This window comes from Chionomys nivalis, chromosome 15, assembly GCF_950005125.1.
Source record: "Chionomys nivalis chromosome 15, mChiNiv1.1, whole genome shotgun sequence".
Taxonomy (NCBI): domain Eukaryota; kingdom Metazoa; phylum Chordata; class Mammalia; order Rodentia; family Cricetidae; genus Chionomys; species Chionomys nivalis.
In genome coordinates this window covers 27,664,024-27,688,126 of record NC_080100.1, presented here as the reverse complement: position 1 = coordinate 27,688,126, position 24,103 = coordinate 27,664,024, and the positions used below count along the sequence as shown (strand labels likewise).

Here is a 24,103-nt window from a genome sequence, read left to right as displayed (position 1 = left end):
CCCAGACACAACAGAGAGCAACGAAAACAATTCCTCCATCTATCACTTGAGTCCAAACTCAGCTTTCCCTTGTGCATATGATGGGGAACAAAGTTTATTTTTATTTTTAAAAATCACAAAAACTAAAGTTTAGTAAAAAAAAGTTTAGTTTTGGATATAATATAAGTGTGAACATTCTTAGGCACTGGGAAAAGAGAAAGGAGAAGTGCACGATAGAAAAAGGGAGACACTGGAGTTTTTTGAAGGAAAAAAATGGGCAGTAAGTCAGTCATTATAATGCACGCAGCTAGGAGCAGGATGCATGGAAAGTAGGCAAAAATGGAAAGTGATTAGCAGGGACATCTTTCCAGCTGGGTTGCTTGCAAGTGCTCAGCTACAAAAGGAATGCACTGCTGTCTGGTCTTGGTGGAAAATAGTGTGATAGGACTGGATAGATAATCTCTTGTTACCACCAGGGCACACCAAACACTGAGCTTTAAATAAAATCCAGGGGAACTACCCGTGATATGGCTAAATTGACATTTAGTCTTTCTACTAAAAATATAAATTCTTAAAAATATTTGCAATACTCAGTGATGAGTTTTTTCATAGGTCAATGGGTTGACTGGTGGCTGGGGACTTTCTTCCTTAGTGTGGGAACCGGCACAGAAAAAAACCAAGGCAAGATTATAGAACTGACATATTTTTTCCAGTGTTATCTGAAGCCTTTTGGATGGAGGTTCATCCAATGGACAGTGGTTTAATAAGTTCATCATCAATGGGCAGTGGTTTAATAAATGTAGCCAAAGAATGCAGCATTTAAGAAAAAAGAAAGAATGAAAGAAAAGAAAAAAGAAAATAATTAAAGGTCTGAGTTCAGGAAGCTTCAGTTAGTAGACAACCTAGAGATGCCTAGAGGACACCTGTGCTTCCTTAAAAAGCACGGGGGCTTCCGTAGAGGACACCAGGGACTTCCTCAGCCCTATCTCACGTTCTTCATATGCTACAGCGTGCATGTGAATCATCCTCCAAGGGCCCATGCATTAAAACTTTGCTCCTCAGACTGGCACTAGTTGAAGGTGGTGGGAATTCAAGAGCTGAGGTGAGTTGGGAGGTCTTCCCATTACTGGGGGAAGAGTGGATTTAGAATGGACGCTGAACACTTAGCCCTTTCCCAGCCCTGAGGTAAAGTAGTCTCTCCACATGCTGCTAAAGCATCCTCCATTTCATAGGCTCCAAAGCAGTGAGTGGGGCCAGCTACTGATGGTATGAAAATTCCAAAGCTGTGGGTCAAAGAAAGACCTTTTCTCTGTGTAAGTTGATTGTTTCAGGTACTTGTTGCAGTAGCAGAAGCTTATTAATATAATACCTCATCATCTGTATCCTTTGTGAGACCCTCAGTAATAAACTAAAATCATTAATTAATGCTTGTCTGAGTTCTGTGAGCTAGGGTAGCAAATTATTCAAATCTAATCAAAAAGTCACAGGAACTGTACTTTTTAGCTGAAAAGTCTTTCAGAACTATAGCATATTTATAATTGATAGCTAAGAACTCTTTCAGAAATACAGTATATTACACACATTGGTTATCTGAAGTGGGAGACAGTTTTGTGGGACTGAGATGTCAACCTATGGGATGTGATAGTACCTTCACGTTCTATAGGATGGTCCCTCTTCCCTAAGTATTAGCCAAGTGTGTTCTCACACATATCGTCTTGGTGACCAAAGGGCACCAAAGAATTCTGCTTTTAAGGGTGCAGTCAGACACACTGTGTTTGTTTTTCCTGTATCCTCTCAGACAACTGATAATATTGTCTTAGTGCTTAAATAAAAGGCCACACACTGCGAACTTTGTCTCTCATAAAACACAGGAAACAAAAAGAAAACAAAAATCAAGTGGGCAGTGAGACTGCACACTCCCATCGCTCTGAACTTCAGGCCTGGTGAGTTTGGGCACCTGCTTCATGAGGTCCTTTCTGTTGAATGTTTTCATGACCTCTCCCCACTTATCTGGCTGGTAAGAAGCAGCCATTGTGTTTGCTGAAATAATGTAAAATCTAATAGATAGAGTGAAGGCTTTCCTTTGAATACAGAATTCTAATATGAGTAGAATTTCTGGCAGGTATCTGGGCATTATCATTGAAAATACTAAAAGAAAGATTTGGATTTTCTCTGGTGAATCAATCAATTTAAAACTGTTATTATACTATTTTAAATTGCATGTCTATTGGTTTTCAATGTTCCTATTTACTCTTGAAATTTTATAGTTTTTCATTTATTGAACTTATTACTCCCATAATTGATTGTAACAAATATTTAAAATAAAAGCAGGCAGCATATATTTCCCAGAATATACACAGTACTAAGCATCAAGTTTTAATATGAGCATCAAGTAAAAACTGTCTTTTATGACAATATCATCAAGTCCAGTTCTTAGCAGCAATGTTGACAGGTTTCCCAAAAAGATGATTGGAGCGGAATGTGCAGGTCAGTCCTGAGGCCACAAGTAGAGTCTGAGCCAAACGGCTGTTCTGGAAAATCTTGGGGAGCCTTGGACTCCCTGACTTCTCACAGAGACATCTCTGTTTCCTCCTCTGTGGTACACTAAGTGACATTTTCATCAAGCAAAAGCTTTACTGAGCCAACACATTCTATACCATGCAGAGAATTGAGATATAAAAAGAACAAGTGACCTTCCAGTGGACAGACCACAGACTTCAGTCAGGGCCAAGTGGATGCTGGTTACAAATGGAGCACACAAATGCTGCCTTAGCAAATGCAAGTGTCACGCTTACCCATCAATTTTAATTAGTGTCAAAGTCATGTACCCAGTGCCTCTGCGTTCTGACCAGTCAGGGAAAGGTAAACAAAAGGAAGAGCGTAAGCAGAGACCACAACTCTGACAGTCATAGTGATTAATGAGGCGACCACACAGGGGTTTGGTTATGATCTGCAGGGATTCAACTTATTATCTAACTCAATGGGATCAATAAACATTTTATAGGGACCTTTAGGTACTGGAATTTTTAAAATGAAGGAACTAGCAACAACTCCTGGCCTCAACAAACCCATGATAGTTTTCTTTTTTCTCCTTTCTTTTTCTTTCTTTCTTTCTTTCCTTCCTTCTCTCTGTCTCTCTCTCTCCCTGTGTGTCTTTCTTTCCTTCCTTCCCTCCCTCCTTCCTTTTTTTTTGGGGGGGGGCAGGATTCTGTAAAAGGAGTGTCCAAGGACTTGGGGTGCAATACGGTACCCTCCTAACAAGCTTCTTGGGGAAAAATGAGACAGCTTACGAGCTTAGGACAATAAGCAATGGTGACGAAGGACAAATGCAATTGAGTCAAGAACACTACTTCAAAAGTGTGCTGTGGCAAAGACATAACCTATAAATATAGACCTGTAATGCACTGGCCATGGACTGAATACGTGAGTTGAGATATGTTGGGTTGGGGATAGAATCGGGCACACCTTGGGAATGATCTTGCTGAAAGACATTTTGATTCTGCAATCACTAGGGAACTATGGATTTCTTGTGTTTTGAGTTGAGCTCCTCCTGCTGGACTTGTTCAAGAACATGTTCCCAACAGGAGATCCAACTGTAGTATAACCTTCTCTACTGAACGTTCTCTGCTTGTACTTTTCAAAAGAAGCATGCATCTGGACCTCTGTTTATGCCTGTGAAACAGGAGTCTTTCTGTTTACGTGTAAGGGGTTAAACCATCTCCTACATACAAATATTTTTCTTCAAGTAGTTATTAAATGTTAGTCTTCCTGTTGTTGCCATTCTTATTAACAGGCACTGCCTTCACAGTGGAGCATGCCCTTTCCCACGGACAACCTGGCATTGCCTTTCTATTGGAACTTGAGTTCTGACACTTTCTTCAGGACAGTATGCAGTCATAAGCCCAAGCACTCTGCTTACATGTTGTTAGTAGATTTTCCCTCCCTAAAGGACTTTGAGGATGTGGTATTAGTGGAGTATAGGATAGAAATTCATCTAGGTGAGCAATTTAGTCTGAGAGGAAACACACTCCATCCTAGTTCTAGTATTATTAAGGGAGCAAAAGTGGGAGGATTAAGGTTCTGGCAAATACTGTAATTTGCCACTTGTATAAGAACGGCAATTATAACCAGTCCCCCATGAATGGTGGAGACACAGTAAGGGAAGCACAGTACCTCGTATGATAACCCTTTTATACAATGATGGAAGTCAATCCATGCACAGCAGGACACAGGGTGCTGGGTAATGGGAACTATTGCGTTCCTGTTAATATATACTAATGCGAATGATGATGCTGTAACTGTCATAAAACCCTCATCTCAAGATGTCCCTTGAGAGGGTTTGCTTCCTCCCTTGGGCAAGTAATTGTTCTCCCCCGAGCAGCTGGCCAGCTGTCGATACTATGCTTCCATCCCTCCCTGCCTTGGCCTGTTTGCTAGTGTTCAAGGGTACACAATGAACTCCTCAGGGTCAGGACTATTGCTTTAATTGCTTTCCGAGCTGTTAGGAGCACAGGAGGTGCTGCCTAGGAGAGTAATGCAATTTGTAAAACTACAGATGCTTTAAACGTTTGTGTGGGGCCACAAGGGAATCAAACATTCTAGAAGTTGGATCTCCATTTGGAAACTATCAAATTTGTTGAGGACTTTTGCATTTTTATGAAGCCTGTTTATTCTTGATAATAGTCTAAAAAATTTTCCTTCTTAGATCTCAACCTCTGAAACCCTTCAGACCCATGCCCGCCTCTCTTTTCTTCTTTGTCAAATTATAACTCCCATTGCCAAATGAGTACTTTTCTCCTTCCCGTTTGCACTTGCAATAGGCTCACTATCAAATTCTCTGTCTGGACAATGTCTCAGACTACCCCACGACCCTGAGGGGGTTGATGTGATGGGAATATTAAAAGTGTAAGACACTATTAAAATTCCAAATTTCTCATATGCTTAAAATGCACTTAGGCACCATACCAGGCACTGGATTTTTATGATTTTCCCCCCACTTAACTCTAATTACAACTGTCTGTAGAGGTATTAGAAGTTACACATGCTAAATGAGGGCTTAGATCTCTGAGTTATTTAAATCAGGAAGTTAATATCTGGTCTTGGCAATTATAGAATAGAGTTTAAATTTTAATGGGGGCTAGACACTAATTTTACTTCCTCTACTCTTTCTCAAACTTGCCAAGTTATCACAATTGCTATGGCATTTATGACATCTATAGGCCAAGGCACTGATTTATAGAATCCCTGAGGCACTGGTCAGCATGGGCAAGACAAAGTCCTTATGACAATGTTTATCATTTCCTCTCACCCTCTCCACTTCAAGGAAATCTTGTGACAAGATGCACTGGGAACTCTACAAGTGCCGTCCCTATGCTATGCCCCAGCCTGTGCTCATTAGAAGGAATTCGATAAATGAGTACACTGACTTATACAAATGCTTCAGAAATTCTAGAAGGCACATTGATAGGGCTGGGTTGATGAACGTATGAGCAGAAATGCCCTCAGGAGTTGGTTTATGGGGATCCAGATAAGGTGTGTGGCACCCTCTGAGCCAGGCCTCCTCCCTATCACTGGCAGCAGGTAGTACCAGGCAGATTCTACAGCTACGGTTTCCCTCTTGGTCCCTTGGTAGCCCAAACCCCATCATGGTTTAAGCTAGAATTTCTTCCCCTTTGTGGCTCATTAAATTAATTGACTTCCCACACATAGTTTCTCTGAATTAAAGTGCATTATCTTGTACGCATTCATCATGGTTGTTGGCAACTCTGAAGAAGCACGTGTAATCTGAACGTGAATGCCTTTTGCAAGGATAGTATGACATCTCCGGGTCTCCACGAAGCTGTGCATGTCTTCTGTACTTGGGCAGTAAACCATAGGGCCCATTGCAGGGGGCAGAGAGTTAAACAGACTAAAGAGGCAGGCTTGAAGCAACATTGTAGTTTCATACCAGAAAAATAAAGAAAGCTACTAGATAGCCAGATACTACATAAGACATTTGGAAGAGAAAGCAGAGCAGGGAAAGGATGCATGGGCTTGCATATGTCCACGGCAGTCACTTTGCTTTATGTGTATTCTGTGACTAACTGGGCTGGCAGGAAACCAGAACCCAGACCTTCACTCTCCCAGGATTGGGCTTTATCTCTCGTAGAAGGGACTAATGGGAAAGTTTCCGGTCTAACTTCAAGCTTTGTATATCCCTTTTCCTGTTTTTAGTGTTCTGGTTGGGGAGTTCACAAATATCCCCCCATACAGCTTCTGCATGAACCAAGGACATCTGCTTGCAATTAAAGACAGATACTGGAGTCTGATGTTTCAACTACAGCTTGTTGCATTATACAGTACAGGTAATTTTGAAAAGCACATTAGCGGTGGTGGTAGTACGTGTGCGTGCATTTGTGCACGCACGTGTCTCTGTGTGTGTGTGTTTTCACAAGGAAAATGAAGAGTAACCACCTTGCAATCAGAGAAATTTCAAGGAACTTTGTAGAAAGGAGCTGTGGGCCAGCTGAGGCCCAGCATTCATTTTCCTTACGAAAAGCCCCCTTGCAATTTCCCTGGTTTTCCCTTTCCATGGCTATCAAGAGCTAGGGAGCATCCTACCCAGCTGTGTCACCTCCAAAGCTGCTTTTCATTATGAAGAGCAGTAGGGGTGTGAACCCTAGGCCACAGAAACAAGCAAAGAGGTATGCCACATAATAACAGGGACCCAGATCAATCACAGCCATGCAGAAAGCAACAAAGGGAATCACAAGTTGGCACTGGGTCAAGATCAACCCGTGGAAGGACAGTCAGTGAAATGCGATCAGAAAAACAAACCAAGGGAATACAATGAAATTGCACTGAAGTGTGTGGAGGACAAAAGCCGTCCTTGTTTTCAGTGTTGTCTGAGATACTTCTAGTACATGTTAATTCATCCACTGCAAATGGCAGAGAAAGGCAGATTTAATTAAGCGGAAACCTCAGTTAATTAAGCTGGTGACTCATGGACAGTGGCCCTCCCCAGCTCTGTGTTCAGTGACATCATGTCTTTAACTCAAAGTCATCCAGAGTGGGAATATTCACACAATGAAAGCTGGAACTGGATGCATGTTAGGGCCCACTTCTGTTGAATGCTAGGCAAATCCCACCTACTTTTCAGTATCAGTGTGATTATCTTCTCCTCTAAGAAGACTTGTTTGTTTCAGTTGGAATACAATCTCTTCATTCTTTGTATTTCCACAATACTTAAAAAAAAATCATCCGGACTATATGGCATTTGCTATTTCTTATACTTTAGCTATCAGACTTGTCTAATAAAAACACCCCTCACAGACTTGTCCAATAAAAACACCCCGCACAGACTGAAGATGAGGACTGTCTCACGTGTCTCATTCTCATTCCCCCTTTGGTCTGTCATAGCCCCTGTGCAATTCTTTAAACAGTGTGAGTGTGTAGTACATAGTCACACATTTATTGAGTGTTCTCAGGGTCAGGACATGTTGCAAGGCATTATGACTTGGTTAGTGTTCTGAATTTACCACCTATTTTATGGTCTCTGAAGTCTCAGCCTACACAAAAAAGAAATTATATAAAGTTTATCATTAGGTCTTGTAATAAATTCGGGTCATTAGCAGGTAAGTCTGGGGCAAGAGCATATTTCAACTAGCTTTCGTGAGATTTCATCCCACGTTACTATCCCAGGCTTTCAAAGCGAAGGGAAGACATCGTAACTGGTGTGCTAACCCTCTTTACTCCTTTTATTGGTGGCGATGGACGTATTTTCCTTAGAGCAGTGGTCTTACAACAACGAGGTGCCGGATCCTTGTTTGTTTGCAGTGGCAACTCTCGGTTCCTGGAAAATGATTGACAGATGAGTGGATTTTCTTGTTCAACCCCAGAGACAAGCAGAAGCCCAGTTTGTCAAGGTTGTCTTAAGAAAGAAAATTCTTTGGCAGAGGTTTTTAGGTGTGTCTTCCCCACTCTGGGCACAGTCATCTTTCATAAACAGGTTCATCTGTGTTGCTGCCACCTTTTCTCTGGTTTCTAGGCTCTGCTTGTCAATTTCTTCCCAGATGTTCTCGAACAAGCTGCCGTTCCCTTGGGAAATAGATATTTCTGAGCTAGAGAAAGCGTTGCTGAGCTAGAATTGCTGTGAAGGGGCTCAGTGTGTTGGCCTCTGTTTTCAGATGCTGGGGGCACCATGGTAGACAGCTGATGGGATTCAGCTGCCTTGGACCCATGCTTCGGTGCATGAGTGGTGGGGGGTTAAGGAGAGGAGCAAACAGGTATGTAATATCATTCCAGGTTGGAGTTCAAAATAGTAACGCACGGACAAAAACCCCACCATAGATCATACTCTGGTAATGAGCCACGGATATTTTGCGAGACAACCTTCCAGGCCAAGGACATATATAGGTCCTGAAATGGATCAGGGGAGATAGCAGAGGATTGTGTGACAGGAGCAGAGGGGGTGATGGGAGGACAGTACTTGCGGTTGCAGAGATGCCGGAGGCCAGGTCTGCTTGCAGCCGGAAGAAGGCTTTGTGGACAATTAAATACATCAAGGTCCATGAAATGGACCCCAACGAGATCGAACTCAGACAGACTCCCACTGTGGTGTGAGCATCCCGCTTCAGTCCTTTACTGCAGCAGTTGTGAAATGGGAGACGCTGGGAATGAGCTCAAGGCCATGTGGTTTATGGTTTTAATTAAGTCCTTTTAGGCTGGGCACTTTGCTTGGGATATAGACACAGACCAGTGGAGCATGTGTGTCCAACGTATACTTACTGAATACCTAGTAGGCACACAAAGGGTGTGAGGTGATTAACACAGGTCCCAAGATGCTCTTCTCTCGGTTTCTCTAGAAGTATCCTGAAGCTGAGACCAAGGAATTTAATTGCTGTACTGCACACTCCTGGCTTTAGGTCTTTGCCTCCCTTCTGTTATCTACCTTGCTTTCCCTACAATGGAATGATCAGAGACAATTCTCATTTATGGGGGAGAGTTTATAACTGAGAAAATGAAATGTAAGTGCTCAGCCGGAATCAAGGTGCATGCTGAGTTTGATACCGTGAATGAATACTATTAAGATCCATGCCATTCATAGGCAGCATGGGTGCTGTTCTGTGTTGTTGCTTGCATTGTTCCATCTGCACCTGCATGTATTCTTTCCGCCTAGATTGCATTTCAGCCCATTGAAAGAATCATATTTTAACCTCTCTGACCCCTGCACATAGTAGGCTATCAACTAAAATTTATAACACAATGACTAACCTACCTTTTGTTCTAATGTCCTCTTTTAAAATTAAGACCTGCCTGTATTGTCTGCTTATTATTACGTATAAAGGAAACAGACACCTTAGTGGATGGGTTCTGTTTTATGTGTATGTGTGTTTTGCCTGCATGTGTATCTGTGTACCATGTGTATACCTGGTGCCTGAGGTGGCCGGAGAGGGAGTTGGATCCCCAGGGACTGGATTTGTAGATGGCTGTGAGCAGCCATGTGCAAGCTGGGAATCGAACCCGGGTCCTCTAGAAGAGCAAGCAGTGCCCTTAACCCCTGAGCCATCTCTCTAGCTGCGGTGTGAACGTTTTCTAGTTGTGTCACACTTGTAGAAAAATGACATAAAGCTTAAAAAAAAAGCCTCTCTCAAACATTTACAACATTTACATTCATTTTCTGAATGCAAATTTTAGAAGGGAATTGTTGAAAATCTGCTTTGTGGCTTCGAGGGAAGTGACAGCCATACGATCTTGTAGTAGAAAATGGAAACTCTACCCAAAGTAAGTGGAAGGCAATGCCATGGCGCACTGTGAGCATACATCTGGGCCTGATGCGACCACGTCCTTTTCTTTTTAAATTTTGTTTTTTCCTTTTTGCACCTTCTGGTATCCTTTATGGTATTGTGCCTTAAATAAAAATCTAACTTTATGATAACAATTAAAATTAAAATCAAAATAGTCAGTCAGACCACAAACTGTCATTTAAATGAGAAATTACAGTGGGCTTATTTTCTTTTTTTTCTTTTAAGGCCATGTTCTTCCCGGAAGGAACACAGTAAATAGAAAAGTAGTTCTATATCTTTGCAGTTCTGAGGCAGACAAAGTGTTAAAATCTAGAGCACGAGTCTCGTTTTCCTTGTTTGAATGACATTTCCTTTGTTGATATGCTATGAACAAAATCAAAAGCCTTATTGATAATCCATATGTGACTGGCTTCTCTGGCCATCAGTGTCTGGCACAATATGTCTTTGTGTCAGCCCAGAGGGGGCACCCTGCCCATAGGCTTTGGCAGGACAAGGGTAGTGTATAGCTTTAAATGTTCCTTGGTTCAGTGTGGGTAAAGGAACAGCTAGCCAAGTTCAGAACAGAGTTTTCATTGTATGGAGGCCAGAAGGTGAAGGGGAACACAGAGGGTGAGGGGCAACTCGTGAAGAACTTGCATCGTACTCTACTTTCCGGTGGATGCAAGCTTAAAGGCATACAAAGACACCTTTGGTTAGAGGGAGTAAAGGATGGCTTAGGATCTCCATAATTTCAATGTAGGATAATGTATCAAACTGTATATGTATTTCCTGGCCACAGTTAATGTAACTGAAGAGCAACTAAAATAATATGCATGAACAGTCAAACTGCAACGGTGTCATATTTCCTCCTTACTTTTCCGAACTTTCAACTCCTTACTTGGCAATAAGTGATGCCAGTTCATCTCAACACATTCTCTTCTGTCAACATCCAGCACTAGATTGTAGCCCAAGCCGCTAGTCTCTCGTTCCTGGAGTGTCAAGAAGTTTCTATTAGCCTGTAAGCCTAAGCTGGAGTATCTGAATTGCCTAATGCCCTTATGAGAAAGTGAGCACACAGCAAAAAGAGCTCTGTAGAAGGCAGGACACCCGGGACACCGGCATAAAGAGCTCTGTAGAAGGCAGGACACCCGGGACACCGGCATAATTTTAAACAAGAATCGCAGTACATTGTTTCTCTTTCTAAAGATGAGTGTTTTCGAAAGAATACATCTCGCGCCTAAAGTACATGTTATTTTTGGCTTGTAAAGCATTTCACTCATGGTAATTTCTCTGCCATTTCTAGATTTTAACATTCTTGTTTGAATGGTTGTCTCTAACTCAGAGGTTTCCGTTCTCTTCGGAATCTTCCTCAGTTGTGTTTCTGACTGTTCTCCTCTTTGAAACAGTTTCATGTCAAATCTAATGTGCCATTTCAATTTTTGTATTTCTCAACAATTCAGATGCACCTCATCCAGGAGATTACTCCCTAAAAATAGAAGCTTTCACAATTCGCGATTGGTGGCTTTCCTTCTGCCCCCCTCAGCCACTGCTCTTCACGGTCTCCTTCCCTGGACCCCCCTTTTTACCTGTTCCTCAAGTATTAACCTGCCATGGAACTCTTCTCTCTGCTACTTCGGCTATTGTTTCTCCTGAAAACCGACTCTCCTCGTGTCTAAGAGCTTTAAATATCACCTAACTATTGGTGGAGTCAAATTTCTACGTTTAGTTTAGTTTTAGACTCCACTCGGTCTCTTCAATTTCTTCATGTGATGTCTGATTGGTGTCTATCCTAACACAAGACCCAAGCACCCTGGCCATGCTTATTCTCAGTACAGCATTATCTCTGCAGACCCTTCCTCATCCACCTGGGCATCTAAACCAAAACCGCTGTCATCTTTTTCTCTTCACCTTTCCTAACTGCGGGCACCTCATTTACTCCACCAACGAGTTATGTCACTTCCATTTCAAAACATTGACTTCTCTGCACATCCTGTGTGCCCAGGTCCTGCAGCTGAGGCTTCCAAGTGGTTCCCTTACTGTTTCTCATGCGTACACCTTTTTCTTCACTAACTTAATCCCCAAAACATTAAAACTAACTTAAAGTATAACCCAGATTGTACTTCATTGCCTAAAAATTATCCACTGGCTTCTTATGTACTCAGAAAGTTCAAACTCCTCTCATGGCCACACCGTCACAGCTTATCCAGTCTGCCTTGTCCCCTTCCTCTTCTGCTTTATTTTAAATAAAGTCACTCTGTTCTAGTCAACTCTCAAATAAAAGCATGGCACAGCTGGGTTAATAAAACTACTTACACAGATGCCCAGTCCCAAACTCTACACATCTCAGTGAACCTCTGTGTAGTTAGCATGGCCATTCTGAAGCAACGGAGCTTCATTTAGGGTTGTGTATGCTCACTACCAATTACATTTTTAATTTTTATCCACCACAAAAAGGAGAAATATGATGAAATTAAAACTGAAAAAATAACCTTTTTGAAAAGAAAAAACAGCTTTATATCATCTGTTATGGTTCACGTGTCTCTGCTTGCATCCCATCATTCTGAATCATCTAATTTTATCCCCCTTCCTTCTTCTTAATAGAATCCTAGCTTTGTTTAGCCAGTTATCCCTCACCTAAGCTTACCTTGCTTCAAAGAAGCCGAGTCAACTTACTACTCCAATAGAGGCAACTGGGCTGAGGATATTCCCATCATCCTCTGGGATGTAACATGAGGGAGATGCTGGTCCTGGAAAGTTTAAGGAGAAAACAACTACACAGGAGAGGGCAGTGTCTGACTCACAGATTTCATCCCAGCCCTGAAGGTGAGACCGATACACTCAAAAGGTCAAAGGCAAAACAACTTTTAGGTAATGTATCTGGATACCTTGACTTAGACAATCCTTTAGACTATCCCTCCCCTGGTTGTTCAGTTATTTGAATGAGCTGATTTACTTACTACTGAAGTCAGCTTGAATTATGCTTCTGTTATTTGCCCTCTTTTTGGCTGATGCATTCCAGAATGGGCCCCAGTCTACTGCTCTACATTCTTGTGCCAATCTCTTGATGGTGTTAGGGTCCAACCCTTAAATGTGCCAAGCTTATTCCATCTTTAGCGATGGCTACTTCTAGTTTGTGAGTGGCCTTTGTGTTACTAGTTCAGATTTAGGCTCAAACTACACCTTCCCAGGGAAATTTGATCCAACAAAACAACCTCAGCGACTTTCCTAGTCACCTCTAATGTTTATATTCTTCACAGCCCTAATTTATCTTCGTGTTAAGGTGTTTAATATTTACTTTTGTTGTGTGTATCCTATCTTCTCTTTATCAGAATATAATGTCTGAAAACCAAAATATTCATTTTTAAATAGAGGACAGATATCCATAAACATTTATTAGATGGATACACACATGAACGACACCTTGGAGCATATAGTAATGAGATTCTCATCTACTTTGTCCATACTATCTTATCCACAACACCTTTAAGAGACAAAAATTATGCATTCTAAAGATACAACTGTAAATACTTTTCTAGAAAAGCTATGATAATTCCTTTAATTTCAAATTAGAGATATGCTTGACAATTTGGTCAGTTGGATGCAAAAGTAGAATCTTTAAGTATAAAGAACTGGCAATTTAAAACTAGTAGAAAGAAAGAATAGAGAGAAATAGCATCAAAGAATGTGATGCAATTGTAAGTAAATACCTCCATGGAACCCATCAGTATGTACAAAGCACATTTACTAATAAAATCTGTATTTAAGCAGAGAAGGTAGTGTCTTTCATCCATGGTCTAGCAATGGTGCATAACCATTATTTTCTGACTCTGACTTAAAGTCTGTGGCTTGTTGATGTCTCCTTTTCTCCCCAGGTGTTAGCACATACATTTGACTCATTCTTTGAAGTGTTTTTAGACTCATGCCCTGCCTACTTTCATTCTTACCAGTCTTTACTGGGCCCATTTCCTCTCCTGTTCTTTACTTCCAAGTTTCCTGTTATTTACACTCTGTATAGGGATTCCAGCCCATTCTTTGTATTCCTGCTGCATTAGCCTTCTTTCTGAAGTGCCATTTTCATCCTGTTGTTCCTAGTCAGACTTGCTATTGCTGTGAAGAAACATCATGACAACAGCAACTCTTACAAAGGAAAACATTTAATTAGGGTTAGCTTACATTCAGAAGTTCAGTTCATTATCATCATGGTGGGACATAGTGCCATGCAGACAGACGTGATACTGGAGAAGAAGCTGAGGAGAAGGAGCTACATCTTGATCCCACAGGCAACAGGAAGTGAACCGAGATACTGGGCATGACTTGAGCATATATGAGACCACAAAGTCAGCTTCCACAGTGACACACTTCCTCCACCAAGGTCATACCTATTCCAACAAAGTCACACCTCCTAATAGTGCCATTTCCTATGTGCTTATGGGACCTAATGAAATTCAAACCACCACATCTGCCATGCCTTTGCTATGGACTCAAGCAGCACCAGTCTGTAGTTAAGTTTGTGTTCTTGCTTGGTGTTTCTTTAGGAAGAATTGCCCTCCCTCTAATTTCTTCTCTAACACATGCTTCAGACAATATAGCATACTTTCCATTCTTTCTCTGTGTCCTGTTTTCTCTCTCCTTAAAGCTTTTGATTTTTATTCTTTCTGTTGTGCTAAAAACTATCGATGTGATGAAACACCATGATCAAAGCAACTTGGGGAGGGAAGGGTTTATTCTGCTTATGCTTGTCCATCACAGCTCATCATCAAAGGAAGTTAGGACAGGAACTCAAGCAGGGCAGGGACCTGGAGGCAGAAGTTGATGCTGAGACCAAAGAGGAGTGCTACTTACTGGTTTGCTTTATATTACTTGCTCAGCCTGCTTTCTTATAGGATGTAGGACCACCCAGCCCAGGAATGACACCACCCACAATGGGCTGGTCTTTCCTCCATCAATTACTAATTAAGAAAATGCTCTACAGGCTTGCCCACAAGCCCAACTTGTGAAGGCATTTTCTCAATTGAGGCTCCCTCCTCTCTGATGACTCTAGCTTATGTCAAGTTGACATAAAACTATCCAGGACAGCCCCCTCTCCAAAACCTATCCTTAATTTCTTCCAGAACGCCTGTCTTGACAATGGGCTCTACTTTGTCAGTTCTCACATTTTACGTTTCTTCTTGAACCCCTTAAGCTTTCCTTCAGTGATTTTTCTAAAAAACGTTGGTGAGAGGAGATGGAATAAAAATCTTTATATATGGTTTACCACTTCACAAACAGGAGCACGTGACACAATGCACACAGGAACACAACAACGCTGGGAAGACACCAAGGCCCTGCAAAATTCTACAAGTCAAATTGGAGTGTAAAGCGTTTATAGTACTTTCTTTCTTCCAAAAACATCTAGCTAGAGCTTCTAGAACATTAATTTTTATCACTGCCCTCTGCGGAAGATTTACAATAGACACACATAGTTTAGAAATATTGTAATTTATAGTCACATGCGGTTTTTTTTCTTTTTTTCAAGACAAGGTTTCTCCGTAGCTTTGGAGTCTGTCCTGGAAATAGCGCTTGTAGACCAGGCTGGCCATAAACTCACAGAGATCCACCTGCCTCTGCCTCCCGAGTGCTGGGATTAAAGGCGCACGCCACCACCACCCAGCTCACATGCATTTTTTTAAACTAAAACTTTCTTTGTTTGATTTTTTTTAAAATTTCCATAAGTGCATGCAAATTTGAAAGGTAACCACCCATTTGTTAATCTTAAAATTAATTAATCTTCATCTGTAATTGGAAAAATCCAACTCAAGATAATCAGATGATATAAGTACGATGCTTGAAAACATCTTCCTTCAATCTTTTTCATAACAACAAAAACCAGTTTCACTCATTTTACTGAAAGATTAGCAGTGAGTATTTTGTTATCTAAATGTCTAGTGTTTTACAAAGTTAGGGCTAAAGAAAAATGTCATGATAGGATTGCCAAGCTTAGCTGTTGTGGAGTAGTCAGGGAGCAGAACTCAAGAGCGGAGGCTCCTGGGAGCTCTTGAGTTTAGGACTTGACAGCACAGAAGATGTTTGGGAAGTGGGAGAGGTGCTTCATGCTTCTTCTGAAAGTGTCTGTAATCAGTGATGTGAGAGCAAAGTTTCTGTAATCCACAACAAGGAAACACAAGATTTCAAAGCACATTGAGAATGTTCCGGGGAGTGTGTGTGGGGGGGAGTGGTAGAGATCCTCATTTTCTCTTTAGAATTTGCTGCTGTAGACTTTAAATATTCTAAGGGCATTTAAAAAATGTTCCTATTTAGCCAGGTGGTGGTGGCGTGGGCCTTTAATCCCAGCACTTGGGAGGCAGAGGCAGGCAGATCTCTGTGAGTTTGAGGCCAGCCTGATCTACAAGAGCTAGTTCCAGGACAGGCTCCAAAGCTACAGGGAAACCCTGTCTCGGAAAAGAAAAAAGAAAAAGAAAAAATGTTCATATTTAAAGTTTGTTTAAAGTTCTTGAGAAACAGGAAGTTTCTGCGTGTCTTCAGGATGCAGAGAATGCCATTTGATTGAAATTCCCAGAAGCTGATTCAGGTTTGATTCTTAGCCTCCTGTAGTCTCACCACACTGGGGGAATATTCCGCTTTAGTGAGCACTGCACCTCCATTTCCTGCTTTTTCGTCAAGACAAGGTCTTTGGAGATCTTATTCCCAAGACCCCAACTCTTCTTAACTCCAAAGATGAAGGACTCTCTCCTACTATTTGAAAATAAACCCAGCTATGAAAAGTACCGTTTTAGCCTTGCCGAGTGTCTGGAGCCAAGAGAATCAAAAGACTTGGCAAGAACAAAGCACAAATTAATACATTAAGAAAGTCTCCTGCCTCGTGTTAATTGGCTAATTTTCACCTTTTGCTCATACTAAGTGGCTGAAAAAGTGTTGAAAGGCAGTGCGTTTAGTCACTATTTCCTTGGAAATAAAACCTAGAGTAGAACCTCTCTCTCTCTCTCTCTCTCTCTCTCTCTCTCTCTCTCTCTCTCTCTCTCTTTCTCTCTCTCTCTCTTTCTCTCTCTCTCTCTCTCCATGTCTTGTGAGCTTGCTGCTTGAAATGGTGTAGTGTGAAGCTTGCAGCATCAGTACCACCCAGACACTTGTTAGGGATGGAGAATCTCAGACAGCACTGCAGACCTCAGCATCAGAAGCTCACTACGTGTTCATAGGTGACATAAAAGCTGAGAAGCACCTTACTAGATGGCATCTTTTGCCCTTTTCCTTTTCTCCTGTTCAAATTGAGGCTGTATCCTTGTATTTCTCATAGACGTTGTATTTTAGAAAACAAAACAAAACGCCCCTCCCAGTCAATACTAAAGGGGGCCAGTAGGAGTCAGGAACATTCTGCCCACGACAGATTTGCAATAGCAAAAGGTTCAGTTTACTTCTGTTGGGAACAAAGTGCAGTTGCTTTCTGTTTCTAAATTTATGCTGTCAATTTTACTAACCCATGTTTGGAGGAACTTTCTGAACTGGGCTAAGCTGTAATTTGAGGAATGAGAGGCTGGCATTTTGTTCCGATCCCAAATGCCGTTATGAACTGTCCATTCCAGACACAGAGACATCTTCTGAGCCTGGTTACAAGTAGTTTTGAAGAGTTAATAGATGTGTGAAAATTCAATTCGGCTAATAAAATTTGCACTTGGGCTAACAATTTACACTATGTAATGCCAATTTATTTTCCACCTAGACAGGCCTCTTCACATGCCTCTAATTGTGGTAGGTCAAGGATTGGGATATTTGTCAGTTACAAATAATCCACTTCTTTCTCAGCACCCCTAACTCTCAACGCCGTGAGGTTGATCAAGGAAGAAAAACAGAATGGGTTAACATGGTGCATCTTTTTTGCATTCGATGGTGTTTGTTAGTTCAGTCCCACTTTTATCTGTTTTTAAGAATCAAATTTTAAGGCTCATTTTGTCTTTAAGATAATGTCAAATTCCTCCAATAATTCGCCAGTGTTTCCTCTTCCTGTTTCTAAAACAGTGTGTTCCCAATTATGTGGTTTTTCATAATGGTACCTGGTATCGTGTTCTACCAAGGAAAATACTCGATTTGCTCAAGTTTTTCTGCCTAAAGTACTTTATTACCATATCTGCTGGCATCACTAGAATAAACTTAGTAAACTTAGCAAACATCACAAAAGAAAGCTGATCTCAGTTGCTTCATAAAGATAATATAGAGATGGATTTTTTAAAGTAATATTTGAGATTTTAATATAATTGCATCATTTCCATACTTCCATTTCTTCACTCCAACCCTTTCCTTGTAAATCTCTTCTTCTCATTCAAATCCATGGCTTATTTTCTTTTAATTGTTATATATGTAACATTTTATATATATATATATACACACATATATATTTTTTGTCTAACAACTATGTGTACACAATATGTTATATATGTTACATATGTGTATATATATCTATATATATCATATATTCTTACATATACAAATATATCCTCAATGCATATAATGTTACTTATATGTATATGTTTTCAGGGATGAGAACACCAGATGGCTTCTTATACTAAATAGTGTGCTCAGTTTTAAAAAAAGATGTTTATCATATGACTCTTGTATCCCATCAATCATCAAGCATAGGTGAAGCAACATAAGAAACATGGAATCTTACACTGAGAACTAAAATTACAAAACAAGTCTTCGTTTTCAAGTGGAGTACAGCTTAATGGAGGCATCCAGAAACATACATACTGTGGCACAACAGTCAGGGTGAGTCAGAACGAGAAAGTACACTATGATCTTTCCACAACATTGCCCAATAGTCCCGCCTAGATCAAGGATGGGATGTCTGAACACTGAAGCTGCCGGGAGATCTATACTTGCAGGGTCTCTGGAGGATGCATTGGTATGTGCTGGAGAAGAGAAATGCCAACGGGTCACAGTCATACATAATATCATGCCTTCATTTAGACTCTGAAACAGCTCTGTCTGAAATGACTGCCAAAGAATGTAATTTCACCATAGAAAGAAAAATTTGAGAATGATTTTGATAGTAAATGAAGCTTAATTTACAGGTCTATATTTTTAGCTTCTATAAACGGTGGGGAAAGTTTAAGGGGCCGTGTCGCATGCTGAGTAGGTTGAGAGAGTCTGAGCAAGAGCCGTGGCAAACAGCACTGTGTGTGACAAACAGGATCACACAGTCAGAGGGTGCAGGGTCTCTTACAAACAGCAAAGTTGCTATACTGAAAGCAAGGACATTCTAAATTAACCCAGGTAAGACAAAGGGCTTCCTAAATCCTCATTCAACTGAGCAACAATTAGCTTGAATAGCCAACAGTCTTATACTATTATTAAATTATAAAATAAATAAATAAATAACAGGAGACTTGGGGGAGATATCTCAGTCATTAAAGTGCTTGTTTTGCAAGCATTAGGATCGGATTCTATTCCTAGTTCTTATGTAAAAGCCTGGGTATGGCTTTTGGTTTCAGTGCTGGAGAGGTAGAGACATGAAGATTTCTGGACCCTGGGCCCTGCTGTCCAGCCAACACAGCTTACTTCATAAGTTCAGACTCTCTCTCTCCTTTCATCCCTCCCTCTCCTCCCCACAACCACATGGTGGTTTTCACTCAGAAATTCCCCGAGGTCGTCCTCTGGTCTCCACATCCTTGCACACCTGCACACAACTGAACATGCACAGATATGCACACACAGACACACAAACACATTCACACAACCTCTACATACATACAAGCACAGGCATGATAGAAAACTGAATACATACCTACACACACAAGATCATGCATGGATATGCCAGCACACATGCATACATATATACAGACCACACACAGACACCACACACACACCACTCACATACATCACACTCACACACATTCTCTCTCTCTCTCTCTCTCTCTCTCTCTCTCTCTCTCTCTCTCTCTCTCTCCCTCCCTCCCCCCCCTCTCTCTCTCTCTCTCACACACACACACACACACACACACACACACACACACACACACATGTAGGAGTTCCTTCTGTTTGTGTGTTGCTTTCATTGGTTAATGAATAAAGAAACTGCCTTGGTCTAGCTGATAGGGCAGAACTTAGGTAGGCAGAGAAGACAAAACTGAATTCTGGGAGAAAGAAAGCAGAGTCAGAGAGATGCCATAGAACTGCCGCCAGAGGCAGATGTGCTGAAACTTTTCTGGCAGGCCACGCCCTCGTGGTGATACACAGATTGATACAAATGGGTTAAACTAATATGTAAGAGCTAGCCAATAAGAAGTTAGAGCTAATGGCCAAGCAGTGTTTTAATTAATGCAGTTTCTGTGTGGTTATTTTGGGTGTAAGTTAGCCAGGCAGCCAGGACAAACCAGCCACCTCTCCTTGCAACACACACACACACACACCCCAAACTGAAACAGGAATTGACAACAAATAAGCAATAAATCCTTTAAGTTAACACAAGCAAAACATTTCAATACAACCCCACATGACTGCCTTTAATCCCAGCACTCAGGAAGCAGAATCCAGCAGCTCTTTGTGATCTCGAGGCCAGTGTATCTACACAGCAAGTGCTAGGCAATCAGAGACACGTAATGAGATGCTATCTCAAAACCAAAACAAAAACACAAACAAAAACCCCAAACCACATGACCGCAAAGATCTCACAGTCTAGAAATCAGAACCTAGTGGCTAGTAAAAAACTCTCCCCAGAAAGATCTTCCTGTCTGACTCATTCTTCCCCATTTCTAGCTGATGCCTGGGTGAATCACCATCCAGTGTTCACTATGAAGTCAGTTATTACACATTCCTGGCTTCTATTCAAGGATGCTTTTAAAAACATTTTGCAAAACAAAATACCAGCAGGGAGTTTTATGTCTACCTATGTGGGTGTATTTTATGCAGGAACCAAAGAAAAGTTTCAAAGCATTTCCAATATTAGTCTGCCAGGTCTGAAAATTTACTTATTAATTATTAAAATTATTAAGTTATAAAAACAATTGGATTTCCCAACATGCCTACTGAGACCATTTCTGATAGATATAACGACTATGACTCTAGCTCAAATCAATGGTACAGCCCACCTTCCCAGAGGGTTAAATTTATTATCTTTTATTCTTTTTCTTTTCCTGCGAATCATAACACTATGGAAAAGATATGTCTTTGCTTCTGAACTACTTTTGGAATAGGTATAATTGGGCTTTCTTTACTGTTTTGTACAGAAACTCCTTCAGTGTGTATGTGTTCCAGGTTCTTTGGATGTCAAACACGTCTCCATTTGATGACTTCAGTCATCTGACCTTAAAAGAATTACACAATGTTCTTTTTCCATTTTTCATTTCCTTCTAGATTTCTTATCTATTATTCACTTGTTACACAATTTCTCAATTCTAAAGCAAAACTTAGGGGGGGTATGTAGAAGTCTAAAAGCAGGCAGACAGAAGTATGACATTAGTTTAGAAATGAGAGTCCAGGATGCAGGAGTATGTACTTCATATGTTCTCTTTGAAGCTTTCTGTTTATAAGTTATCAGTTAAAAATCAGTTAAAAATAAAAACATAGAAATAGACATGTATGTGTGTCTACATGTTAATTGATTAATTAATTAAAAAAGAAGCTTCCCTGTTTCTAAAATGTTCTTTAAAGTCCAGGAAATTGTGTGTGTGTGTGTGTGTGTGTGTGTGTTTGGGAGTGGAAGGGCGGCCTGGGAGAATGGAAAATAATGGAGGGGGAACAGAGGCAGGAAAGAATTTAAAAATTCTTCAAAAACCAGTGCTGAGAAGTATCTCTTGGTCAGCAGAAGAACATAAGGTTAAGTTTGGTGGAAGTCAAATATTTAATGTACAATTGAAATTTTTAGGCTTGAAATAAATTGAAAATTACATTATCAAAATGTAAAAAAATAAGGAATATGTTAAAAAGCATTCTGAAGCTGATGTTGGTTGATTTCTGTCCCAGATTTATACCATAACTACCGGTTTCTGGAAACTATCCAAATTGTAAAAATAAATATGGAAGTTGTGTGACTAGTATTCGCTTTGTTCTTTTAAACACGTGTGTGCAGAGTTAAGGTTGGTGTGTATGTTCCCAAGTTTTGGACTGGAAGAATCAGAGATAGTGACCCCTGTTTTAAGGTAAAGAACATTTTCAAACTAGCTTTGAAACATTACATGCTAACTTGATAAAACAATCGGTTAGATTCTGGAATTAGTAACTGCCTCTGAAGAACCATTTCAGAGTATTAGCTGATCTATCATTCGGTGAGGCTTTCTTCCTAAACCTGAAGGATGTGCTATGTTAGATTACCAAACAGATGATACACATACAGAATTCCATCTTGAGGGTTAAGATCCTCAGCAGAAGTGGTCTGGGGAAGGTGGCAATGGGAGCTTTGTCTTACATGCAATGCTACTTGCCCCTCTCACACGCAATCTCTCTTTCCTTCTACATTCAAATGTCAGAAGGGCCACTGCGCAGAGTAGAACAGTAGTTATTAACGTGATGAGTGTTTGCTGCAGGTTAGCCGATAGTGTCATCCTAAATGTCATACAAGATTCAGAGGCGAATCATACAGGTATCGAACATTCCAAGGTTGTACAATATAATAGACAAACACAAGAGCATATTTATGCATACACATGTGTTGTACAAAATGTGCATAATAACAGACTAAGATGGTCACGTTCAATGAAGAAAGGAAAGACTGTGGGAGATCATGGCGATATTTTGAAGATGATGGAATTTGTATCGGAAGGGCTTCTGCTCTTATGTAACTATCCCTTCATCACCCATATTCTTTCCCGATTACAAAAACTGACCCCTTCTCTGCTAGCTGTAAGGTACCCTGTTCTACCTTTTGTGTGGTTCCACACAACTTGTGGACTGACAGTTGCTCCTTTAGTACATTCAAAATCCCCAAAGGCTGAGGTGACACTTGTCTCGCTCTGGGGCACACATTCAGGTATAAGTACAGTGCTTGGCCCTGGAAAGGGCACAGGGAATGTATGTTGATTGATTAATTTCAATAGGAAAGAACAGTATGAGCAAAAAAGCCAATATCAGATAAGTAAGAGTTGGGGAATGGCAAAGTAGTTGGAACACAGAGCAAATGTCATAACATTAAAATGGAAAGATGTGTGGATTATAGGTACTTTGACCTCTAGGCTAGTAAACTTGATTTTTTAAGAATTAAGATGCAATAGCCATATCTTTCAAGTGTAAGTTAAACCAATTTTCTAAGTCCATGGACCAATGGGGCTATTACAACAAACCCGAGGTGTACTGTATCTAAAGGCAAGGGCCAAGGCACTGAAAAGATTCACAAGCACAAACTGCCCACTAGATGCCACATAACTAACTGGCTTTATCAGGACTTCTCCAAATCTACTGGCAAGTCCATTGCCCCAAACAAGTTCTCATATCTCAGTAACCAAGAAAAATGTATGTTTTAGGTCTCCTGCGGCTAAGGAAAAGCTTCTACCCTCTAAGGTCATTCATCCAGTGACTTATCATGATAGAGACCAAGACAAGACCCATCCCAGGAGACTGAAGGGTCTTCTATCCACTGACTTTGATATGAAGGCTGTCAAGCTTGCTGAAGTTTTCTTAGCAGAGCTCTGCTAAGACTTTGCCTCTCTTCCTCTTCCCTTTCTTTTAGCCTTCTTTCTCTTTTTATTCTGTTTTTTTTTTCTTTTCTACTCCATAGAGATTGAATTTGCAGCCCATTCTCCTCTAGCTCCCCACCTTTTTCCTCCCAGGCATTTCTCCTAATAAATCCGTCAGATACCTAATACTCCAGTAAGTATCCTGCAGGCTCACATCTCAGAAAGTCCAAGCTAGCACAACAACCAAACCTAATATTCTTAGGATCACAACATTTTGACTAAACGAAATAATTTCTATTTGTTAAGAACTTGCTGACTGCAGAGGAGACCTGAGAGCACTGTACTATGGCTTTACGAGCCACTGGCCTTGTTTTTCTTCTAAGAATGGAGTACACACACTGGGAGAGTCTCAAGGACTTGGAGGGCTTCACACTCAGGTTGACTCCATGCCAGTGGTGTTCATGCCAATGGGTGGGGGTGGGATGTCTGACACTGGAATAGCATGGCTGGCCTCATCACTCAGGGTCTTTTACTTTTCATTGTTCTCTTGAACAATCTTTAAATTTGCTATCTTCAAATTTGTGTTCTACACCTGTGCATTTTGGCTGTCTTTATTCAGAAATTCTCTTTCTCTAACTACCCTTTGTGTTTTATCTCTTCCACACATAGGTGCAGTCCTCTCGTTCGTGAGCTCATCTGTGGGAAGTCAGCGCCATGCCAAGACCCTCACCAGACAGAGATGCCTTCCAGAACTTTCATAAA

At 40.9% G+C, this 24,103-nt stretch overlaps 1 protein-coding gene across 2 annotated transcripts in view; it reads right to left on the bottom strand.

Moving 5' to 3' along the window:
• Nucleotides 1–24,103, bottom strand: part of Ghr (growth hormone receptor) — a 226,715-nt gene that overhangs the window by 60,786 nt on the left and 141,826 nt on the right. The window lies entirely within an intron of this gene.